Here is a 9,634-nt window from a genome sequence, read left to right as displayed (position 1 = left end):
AGTAGGCAGAGAGGCAGGCAGAGAGAGAGGAGGAAGCAGGCTCCCTGCTGAGCAGAGAGCCCTATGCGGGACTCCATCCTAGGACCCTGAGATCATGACCTGAGCCGAAGGCAGAGGCTTAACCCACTGAGCCACCCAGGCGCCCTTGGGGTTTTTCTTTTGAGCTGTTCTTTTAAAACATTTTTTTTTTTTTAAAGGTTTTATTTATTTATTTATCTGAGAGACAAAGAGAGAGTGCATGTGAGTCCGGGGAGGGGCAGAGGGAGAGAGAATCTCAAGCAGGCTCCAGGCTTGCGGAACTGGTGGGGGCTTAATCTTACAACCTTAAGATCACGACCTGAGCTGAAATCAAGAGCCGCATGTTTAAAGGACTGAGCCACCCCTGCGCCTCTGAACTCGTTCTAACATCTGCCTGGATCCTTCATTAATGAATGAGGAGCGTAAAATCTTTAACACGGGTCATTTTCACACGTGTGCGAGCATCGTGATTCTATCTTTGCCGGACGGTTACCCTTGAACAACAAGCTGTCTCCCTCACAAACCTTCCTGCCGCGGTCTTTCTATCTTACTGATTTGCCTTCTCTCTGCACGAAAGATCCCTGAAGGAAAAAGTCACCCTCAGTCTGGACTCATGCATTTTCCGATTAGAAGCAACTAAATTAATGAGGTTCCCTTTGGGGTTCCAAGACCTGGGATTAACTTCTTGTGGCTTCAGAAAGCTGCTCCTTTCGCCACTGTCACTGATTTTCCTAATGCGCGTTTCTTCCTCTTTTCTTAACATTTGCATCCAAAGCAATTGGTTATGACGATTTTCGGGGACCAAAGCATGAAGTGGAGGACAACGATGAATATGGAACTATGTAACAATTTATTTTTAAAAAAATGGCCTAATCCAGACTCACAACAGGTCCTACGAGGCCGGCGCTCATGCAAATTTCACGGGCGGGGCGTCTTCCTGCTTCGGGGCTCCCTCCCGCCTCCCGCCTCCCTGCCTTCGCCGCTCCCCGCCTTCTCCCCCCCCCGCCCCGCCCTTCCCCCCTCCCCCACCCGCCCCGTGCCCTCCAGGCCTCCCCCCGCCCCTCCCCCTCCCTCCCTCCCGCCGGGCCTTGGCGGGAGGCTGCGAATCCGGGGCAGCCACTGGCCCGCAGGGATCCGCCGCCCTCCGTCAGCGCGTCCACTTCCGTCCCGGCGGGAGGCGCCTCCGCCCCGCCCGCCCCGCCAGTCCCCGGGCTCGGCGGGCCGTCTCGGCGCGGGGAGAACGCAGGCTCCGGGCGGCGGACAGGTACGTGCACTGCGCGGGCCCAGGAACGCGCGCAGCCCGCTCTGCTCTCTCGCGCGCGCGTTTGCCGGAGGTAGAGCGAGTCCGCCGTGCGCGCAGGTCACGAGCCGATCGAAGCCCTTGTTCAAAACCTGACTTTGTACCAAAGCGGCATAGTACCTTGTCACCGCGGAAAAGCAGCCCTGGCCAGCCCGCCTTGGTGTGTTGTCCCGCGTGGTTTAGCCACAAGGTTGAAAAGCGTAGTTGAAGTCATACTGTAGTACGGAAACTCGTGTTAAGTTTTCCCATTTATCTGGTGCCTTTCTTTCATGCCACGGAATGCTCTGGAATTACTGACCTACAGTTGGACCTTGGGTTGTCTGGTTCTTCCCAGCATAAGCCTGCGGGGAGAATGAGCACATGTGCATCAAAATGTAGCCGAACCAAGGGAGAGTTTGCCCCCCAGATAGGCAGCAAGCCGGTGAAAATGGACACCGAGCTTTTGCCGAGGAGAGAGCCAGCGGGTTTATTGGAGTGGCGCTACCCGGGAGAGCAGGCAGCCAATGCCCGGAAGTCCAGAATCCTGGATGGCTTGCAAATGAGGGCTTTTAGGGGCAGAATTCGGGGAGGGATCTCCTGAGAAGGTGGACACTGCTGACTGGAGGCCCGTGAGGTCACACTAGCAGGTGACCACTTTGTCTGTGCCCTGGAGGTCTTTTCCGTCTCAAGAGTTTGGAATCTGCAAAATATTTACATTCCTTAGGATAGTCATTTAAGCAAGCATTCTGACCCTAGGGCTGACCCTAGGGCTGCCTGTCCCTTGACTGGGCTGGCTGTGCCTGGAGCAAACACAACCTGTTGTTTCCAAAGCCCACGGAAAAGAAGGTGGTCAGAAGTGAGCCCCGCAGGTGTCTGGGGGCAGGGCTCTCCAGGCCTCAGGAGAACTTGAGAGAAGGCCAGAGGCGGCCACGTGACTGGCATGCTTGCAGGCCAGCGGGCTGATCCGTCTGCCTTTCTAATGCTTGCTGCCTAGACCTGGACCCTCTGGAAAATACAGGCAGGATTGCTGACAAATAAATATCTGGAGTTGTAGGATCATCGTGGGGGTAGACGCATAAGTAGGGCGGCGGCTGAGCCTTCCCAGCTTCAAGATCGGGAATCAGTGGCCAGGCAAGTTTCTGCTTTGTTTACCCAGTACGGGAAAACCCCGAGCCTTCCCTCCGCCACTGCCTTCCTGGTACCTTTTAGCCTGTGTTTGGCTTGCTGATGGTTTCCAAATCTCTGAAGCTTCTAGCGATTTATTCCTTGATACCGTTGCTGGTTAGAGTCCCATTGGCGCCTGTTCCCTTTGCTCTTGGAAATCTGTTTTCTCTGTTTCTGCTGGAGAACGTCATTGCATAGAGAAGTCTGACTTACGAATTATTGAAATCCTTGAGGGTATGAGAGCAGGAAAGCCAGACTTGCTGGACCATGCTTTACCACCCGTTTCTTGCTTTTTGACTTCCAGTGAGAAAAAGGGAATGTTGTTCCATCGCGGTTAAAAGATAATTTTCAGCGAGAGGTAAAATCGTGACTCTCATACAGATATAAAAATGAGCCCGTGTTGGGACACCCGGCTGCCTCCCTTGGTAGAGCGTGAGACTCTTGATCTCGGGGTTGTGTGTTCGAGCTCCATGTTGGGTGTAGAGATTACTTAAAAAAAAAAAAATTTTTAATGAGCACATTTTAAAAGATTCTATTTCATTCATGAAAAAGGGAACCAGGCAGATGTTATAACTGGTTCAAGAGAGGAGTCAGGAAGCATGGAGATATATGGGGGCAAAGGAATGCCTCAGAAAGGTTCCAGTTAGGAGAGAGGACAGGACATGTCAGCCCCTGGGAATTGGCAGATCAAACAGGCACCAGTGATCCCCGTGGGTCTTGACTTGTGATATCGTAGAAACCCTTGGTATGTGAAGTAGGGCTGTAGGGTGTGGGAGGACAAATCATTCATTCATGGCATTTGGTAAAGAATGGAAAGCAGACCTTACTCAGGACCATTGGGATAGAGCTAGGGACCAGTAAAGTGGGGTTTTACAGTGGGGGAGAGAGATGGGGCTCAACTTCGGAAATAACAAAGAAAAGTGGGAATTTAGAGCCAAAGAGTGGAGCGGGGGTCAGTGGATGGAAAATCGCTAAGAGGAAGGAAGCATCCTAGGGGATGGGAGTTCTGGAAAACCGATTGAATGGGTTCTTGCAAAAGACAAGCCAGCGGGATCAGACCTCACCCTAGGGGTGGGGTGTGGGTGTGGGCTGTGGAGGATGAGGAATCAGATTAGATTTGAAGAGTCAGGAATTCTGTGAAGCTGACTTAGATTCTTACTGGAATGGAACCCCCAAATCAGGGTCTATTTGAGAGGAGAGTTCAGAGGAGCTTGGTGAAGGGACCGTAAGTCACTTTGGGAGAGGGGGCCTTGAGGTCATTCACAGTCTTGTTGCATCTTGCATGAAGGTCACGGGCGGATGGTGAGATGTTAGCGCTGCTAGCCAGTGTGGCCTCGTAAAGAAGGTGCCAGTCAGGGTCTCTTCTGCAGGGGCGCGTCTTGGTTATCCTTGGTGCCAGGAGGAGCGTTCTGACTTCCAGAGGCTTCACTATTGGAGACCACAGATCCGATCTCGAGGTGGCCAGTGAGTGCTGCCAAGCCCACCTTCTATGAAACAGAAGAGCCCTTCTTCTTCTGTTTAATTATTATTATTATTTTTTAAGATTTAAAGTAATTTCTGCACCTGACATGGGGCTCAAACTCATAGCCCCGAGATCAAGACTTGCATGCTCTAAGGACCAAGCCAGCCAGGTTCTCCAGAAAAGCCCTCCTTGATACATTTTATGAGGCTCCCACCGTCTGTGTCAGACCCACTGTCCCATCCCTGTGGATTTTCCCCAATAGGAGGAAAACTTTTGCTCACCGTGAGCGACCTCATGATGAATGTCACACAGAAAAAACTTTGTGTTTTTTGGGGACAGCCTCTGTCACCGGTGGCACACCCTTCTGGGTTGTCTGATTCTAGCCCCTTGGTGCCACCATGATTCTTTGTAAGTCGCTGGTAACCAGTGAGTTAGTAACTTCTGTCACCTCTGGTGGAGGATCAGTTGGCTTCCTCCCACCTGTGGTAAAACCTGTTTTCTCTCCTTTCGAGATCTCAGACTTCTCTCCTTTTGTGATGCCTTTATTCTGCATACGTTTGTGCTCTTTCCTTCTCCCTTCCAACGAGCTGTCATAGCTGCCTCATTCCCTCCTATTATATGAGTACAATAAAATCCTTAATGTGTTCATTAAAAAAAAAAAAAAAAACTTATGAGAGTCATCTTTTTATTTTTTTCTGAAAAGTCTCCTTTAACAAATGTCGGGCGCCTGGGTGGCTCAGTGGGTTGGGCCGCTGCTTTCGGCTCGGGTCATGATCTCGGAGTCCTGGGATCGAGTCCCGCATCGGGCTCTCAGCGGGGAGCCTGCTTCCCTCTCTCTCTCTCTCTGCCTGCCTCTCTATCTACTTGTGATTTCTCTCTGTCAAGTAAATAAATAAAATCTTAAAAAAAAACAAAAAAACAAAAAAACAAAAAAATGTGTCATTTGGGGAGGGGCGGGGCAAAGCCAAAATCCTGAAAGGGATGTCCAGACATTGTGTCCTCCAGTCAGTAGAACTGCCCTGAGGCTCTTTCCCTGGGAGCCACAGTGGAGAGAGGTCCTTGGAAAATCTGCTTGACCTAGAACACAGACCCGTGTTGTGCCATTGATGGGTCTGGCTGGAGTTAAGCTTTCCATACCCAGCCTGTCCTGGGTACTGCCCCTTTGTGCAGATCAGTCCAGATGGTGGCTCTCCTGGCCATAAACTTCCGTTCTAGAAAGTGGGTATCAGTTAGAGATAAAGAAAAAAGATTTAGGCTCAAGGGCACTTTGAAATGGCCACGATTTTTTTGGGTCTCTGCAGCCCCATAGGACAAGTCAGGTAAGAAATCAGCCTAAGGACATGCAAATTGTCAAGGAAGAAATCAAACTTTCAGGATTTGTAGATGACATAATACTCTGTAGAAAACCCAAAGACTCCACCAAAACATTGCTAGAACTGATACATGAATTCAGCAAATTGCAGGATATAAAATCAATAAACAGAAATCTGTTGCATTCCTGGACACCAATAATGAAGCCACAGAAACTGAAATCTAGGAATCGATCACATTCACAACTGCACCAAACCCATAAGATACTTAGGAATAAACTTAACCAAAGAGGTGAAAGATCTATACTCTAAAAATCATAAAATACTTAGGAAGTTGGGGCACCTGGGTGGCTCAGTGGGTTAAGCCTCTGCCTTTGGCTCAGGTCATGATCTCAGGGTTCTGGGATGGAGCCCCGCATTGGGCGGGGCTCTCTGCTCGGCAGGGAGCCTGTTTCCCCACTCTCTCTGCCTACTTGTGATCTCTGTCAAATAAATCAGATCTTAAAAAAAAAACAAAACTTAGAAAACAAATGGAAGATGACTTAAAGAAATGGAAAAACACTCCATGCTCTTTGATTAGAAGAGCAGATGTTCTTAAAATGTCTATATTACCCAAAGCAATTTACACTTTTAATACAATCCTTAACAAAATACCACCAGCATTTTTTATAGAGCTAGGATAAGCAATCCCAAAATTTGTATGGAACCAAAAAAGACCCCAGAGAGCCAAAGCAATCCTGAGAAAGAAAAGCAGAACTGGTGCATCATGATTCTGGGCTTCAAGCTCCATTACAAATATGTAATCATCAAGACAGTATGGTACTGGCACAAAAACAGACACATAGATTAGTGGAACAGAATAGAGAGCCCAGCAATGGAGCCTCAACTCTATGGTCAACTAATCTTCAACAAAGCAGGACAAAGAATGTCCAATGGAAAAAAGACAGTCTCTTCAACAAATGGTGTTGGGAAAATTGGACAGTCACATGCAGAAGAATGAAACTGGACCATTTTCTTACACCACACACAAAATAAATTCAAAATGGGTGAAAGACCTAAATGTGAGACAGGAAACTATCAAAATCCTAGAGGAGAACAGAGGCAGCAACCTCTTTGACCTTGGCTGTAGCAGTTTCCTCCTAGACATGTCAACAGGGGCAAGGGACACAAAAGCAAAAATGAACTATGGGGACTTCATCAAGATAAAAAGCTTCTGCACAGCAAAGGAAACTCAACAAAACTAAAAGGCAGCCTATAGAATGGGAGAAGATATTTGCAAATGACATATCCGATAAATGGTTAGTATCCAAAATCTATAAAGAACTTATTAAACTCAACACACGTAAAACAAATAATCCACTTAAGAAATGGGCAGAAGACATAAATAGACATTTTCCCAAAGAGGACATCCAGATGGCTAACAGACACATGAAAAGATGCTCAACGTCTCTCATCATCAGGGAAATACAAATCAAAACCACCATGAGATACCACCTCACACCTGTCAGAACGGCTAAAATTAACAACATGGGACAACAGGTGTTGGCGAGGATGCAGAGAAAGGGAAACCCTCCCACACTGTTGGTGGGAGTGCAAACTGGGGCAGCCACTCTGGAAAACAGTATGGCAGTTTCTCAAAAAGTTAAAAATAGAGCTACCTTACGACCCAGCAATTGCACTACTAGGGATTTAGCCAAAGTATTCTAAAATACACATTCAAAGGAGTACGTACCCCCTGCTGTTTATGGAAGCATTATTAACAGTTGCCAAGCTATGGAAATAGTTCCAAGTGTCCATCGACCGATGAATGGATAAAGAAGTGGTATATATGTATGTGCACACACACATACACTCATGCACGTACGCGCGCGCGCGCGCGCACACACACACACACACACACACACACAATGGACTACTACTCAGCCATCAAAAAGAATGAAATCTTGCCATTTGCAATGATGTGGAAGGAGCTAGAGTGTATTATGCTAAGTGAAATATGTCAATCAGAGAAAGACAAATACTGTATGATTTCACTCATGTGGAGTTTAAGAAACAAAACATGACTATTTGGGAGGGGGCTGAGAGAGAGGGAGTCAAATCACGAGAGTGTCTTAACTGTGGAGAACAAACTGAGGGTTGCTAGAGGAAGATGGGAGGGATGGGCTGGGCGGGGGATGGGCGTTATGGAGGGCTTGTTGTGATGAGCCCTGGGTGTTGTGTATAAATGATGAACCACTCATCTCCACTCCTGGAACTGATGCTAAACCGTATGTCAACTAAACAGAATTTAAGTTAAAAAAAAAAAAGAAAGAAAGAAATCAGCCAAAGGAACCAGCTGTCCACAAAGAGTGCATTAGACATAAGATTTGCGTCTGTTGGTCCTGGATTGTTGTGACCTCTCTTACTAATAATAGTTTTATGACTGAGCTTGTGAAAACAAAACCATGAGGAATAGTTTCAGATTTTCTTTGCCTAAACTATTAGCTCTGAATTTGTGTTTCTTTTAAAATTTAGTTATTTCCTTTCTAAAGTATCCTGGGAGGTGCAGGAAAGAGTCTAACAGGCACCCATAGTCACATGACCCAAGCTTAAAAAATGTGAACATTTTGTCTTTAATTGGAACTTTGAGGCAATAAAATGTAACAAATGCAGCTAAAGCCAGTGGTCTCCACCCTCTCTCCCTCACCAGAAACCACTGTCTAATGGTGGTGTGTTTATTCCCATGCGTTATACTTTTATGACAGTATATTTATTAGTAAAAGAAATATTTTTCTTTTTAGTATTTATTTAGCATCAAAAGGGCCATTGTCTTATCTAGCATTATGTTGCTAAGATGTATCATATTGGAAGTATACGTGTACTTTGTTTCTGAGTGTATTTGTTTCCTGTGGCTGCCGTAACAAATAGGAAACAGCCGGGGGTCGTAAGACAACAGAAGTGTATTCTTACAGTTCTGGGGGCCAGAAGTCTGAAACAAGGGTGTCAGCAGGGCCCTGCTTTCTCTGAAACCTGCAGAGGGGAATCCTTCCTTGCTTCTCCTCTCGTTTCTGATGGTTGCTAGCACTGCCCCGTGTTCCTTGGCTGGTAGGAGCCTCCCTCTAGTCTCTGCCTGTGTCTTCATGGGGCCTTCCTCCCCTGTGTCTCTGTATCTGAATTTCCCTCTTCATACAAGCATACTAGCTGCTGAGGTAGTGGCCACTCTCATCCAGGGTGACCTCATGTTAACTTTTTTTTTAAATTTAAGATTTATTTATTTGAGGGGGGAAGGGCAGAGGGAGAGAGAGGGAGTTTCAAGCAGACTCCCTGCTGAGCGTGGAACCTGATGGGCTTGATCCCAGGACCTGAGCCGAAATCAAGAGAGTCAGACCCTTAGCTGATTGAGCCACCCAGATACCGCACCTTGACTTGATTACTTCTGCAAAGACCCTGTTTCCAAGTAAGGGCACATTTATAGATTCTGGGAGTTAGGACTTGAACATGTCTTTCTGGGGACATAAGTCAACCCACAACAACGGATACATCAGTTTATCCTGTTCTCCTGAAAGTCAGATTGCTTCCTGTTACCGTCATCACATCTGTGCCACCAAAAGCATCTTTTTCCATAGTCACCACATATGGGCATGAGTGTGTGTGTGTGTGTGTGTGTGTGTGTGTGTGTGTGTGCTTGCATGCACACAGAGGTTTAAATTTTTCTAGGGAATAGAAATCCCACACACAGTTGTGGGATTTCTGGGTTGCAGGGTGTCTGCATCTTTGACTTTGCTAGACCTTGTCAGAGTACTTTCCAGAGTCTGTATCTGTTCGTGTTCCCTCCCTTTTCCCCGCGTGCGTAACGGCTCTTGGTGCTAACAGACATTTCCCAATCTGCAAGGTGCAAAATAGTATCTGTGTCATGTACAAAATAGTACGATTTCTTAGATACCAGTGAGGTTGGATATCTTTTCATATGTCTATGTGCCATTCACGTGTACCCGTTTGTGTGTTGCCTGTTCCTATCTTTGGAGCATTTTTCTCTTGGGTTGTCTTTTTCTTGTTGATTTGTAAGAATTCTTCCTTTTTATTTACTCTTATTTTTTATTTATTTTTTTAAAAGATTTTATTTATTTGACACAGAGAGAGAGATCATAAGCGGGCAGAGAGGCAGGCAGAGAGAGAGGAGGAAGCAGGCTCCCTGCTGAGCAGAGCTCGATCCCAGGACCTGAGATCATGACCTGAGCCGAAGCCAGAGGCTTTAACCCACTGAGCCACCCAGGCGCCCCTACTCTTATTTTTTAAAAGATTTTGTATATTTCTTTGACACAGAGAGAGACCATGAGAGGGAACAGAAGCAGAGGGAGTGGGAGAGGGAGAAGCAGGCTTCCTGCCAAACAGGGAGCCCGATGTAGGGCTCTATCCCAGGAC

At 47.1% G+C, this 9,634-nt stretch overlaps 1 protein-coding gene across 1 annotated transcript in view; it reads left to right on the top strand.

Annotated features, from left to right (window-relative positions):
• Positions 1-1,098: 1,098 nt before the first annotated feature.
• The window catches only part of CMBL (carboxymethylenebutenolidase homolog), a 22,376-nt gene continuing 13,840 nt past the window's right edge, over positions 1,099-9,634 (top strand). Inside the window, exon 1 of the mRNA XM_059416903.1 lies at positions 1,099-1,282. The gene's annotated coding sequence lies outside the window, so the exon portion shown is untranslated. The remainder of the gene's footprint in view (positions 1,283-9,634) is intronic.

Source organism: Mustela nigripes, chromosome 12 (genome assembly GCF_022355385.1).
Source record: "Mustela nigripes isolate SB6536 chromosome 12, MUSNIG.SB6536, whole genome shotgun sequence".
Lineage (NCBI taxonomy): Eukaryota > Metazoa > Chordata > Mammalia > Carnivora > Mustelidae > Mustela > Mustela nigripes.
The sequence above is the reverse complement of the archived record's forward strand: the minus strand, read 5'-3'. Positions and strand labels throughout refer to the sequence as shown.